Source organism: Echinops telfairi, unplaced genomic scaffold (assembly GCF_000313985.2).
Source record: "Echinops telfairi isolate 266 unplaced genomic scaffold, ASM31398v2 ScPeMD7_11;HRSCAF=52, whole genome shotgun sequence".
NCBI classification, from domain to species: domain Eukaryota; kingdom Metazoa; phylum Chordata; class Mammalia; order Afrosoricida; family Tenrecidae; genus Echinops; species Echinops telfairi.
In genome coordinates this window covers 4,595,177-4,596,273 of record NW_022103908.1, presented here as the reverse complement: position 1 = coordinate 4,596,273, position 1,097 = coordinate 4,595,177, and positions in this window count along the sequence as shown.

The window sequence follows — 1,097 nt, the reverse complement described above, 5'->3', positions numbered from 1 at the left end:
GGCTACTCTTCTGCCATTTTTCCAGTGGTACAGTTTTCTGTCCCTGGAACAGGCAGGTTCAATGCTCGGGAACCTTGGGTCACTCCCACTCCCACTCCACTCCACTTATTCTTTCTTGATACTCGTAAGCTTCCTCTTTTCTGCTTCCGACAGGATTCATTTTATACTCAGCAGGATAATCAAACTGACCAATCCCACGTGTTTACAATCACAGTTAACTCCATTAACTGTCACAGCTGCATCATTTAATCCTATCAATCTCTTCTCCAGCTTCTCTTACTGAGACCTATCAGGAAAGTCATTTGGTTAACAAAAACATGGCTGTTGTTGCCATGGTTAGCTGTGGTTGAGTTATCTCTGACCCTATGTACAACAGAAGCAAACACTGGCCCTGCCCCATCCTCACAATGGTTCTTATGTTGGAACCCATCAATGCAGCTGTTTTGTCAATCCATCTTCCTAAAATTCTGTATCATTGGCTGGCATAGAAGTCCATACTAAATTAATGGTACTATCAATGGAGCTACCAGGTGCCCCTTGGGGATAACTTATAATGTCCTTTAACAAAATAATGATAACTTTTAAGTGAGCCAGAGACCTATATAAACCACAATTATATGAATGGAGTTTGATCTAGCATTTAATATTTAATCTAAGAATGATTAGTCCGTATGGCATGCGTTGCTCAATGTTTGCCCTTGAAGTGATCACTGAAAAACCAAGCCTGGAGGATGGAATGGTATTAAAACCTAAATTCTGAACACCGGGCTGAGAGTGAAACCCCCAAACCCATTCGCAGGGTCCCCTATGAGGATTCAGTCTCAGGGGTATCTCCTCTGACTATGGCCCAGGGATGGGAAAGGCCTTGTTAGCAGACCAAGAACATTAGAAGGTGGGAATGATGAGGGCAATGAAGTACAGGTGTGCTTTGCACAATTGATGTGTGAATGGGGTGTGATAAGAGTTGTATGAGCCCCTAATAAAATGATTTTAAAAAGAACATTAGAAGGCAGATTACTGCCGTTGTAGTTAGGTCCAAATGTGACATCTTGTCATGTGATCTCCCTTTTGATCCAACGTATTTTTGTTACAGATTT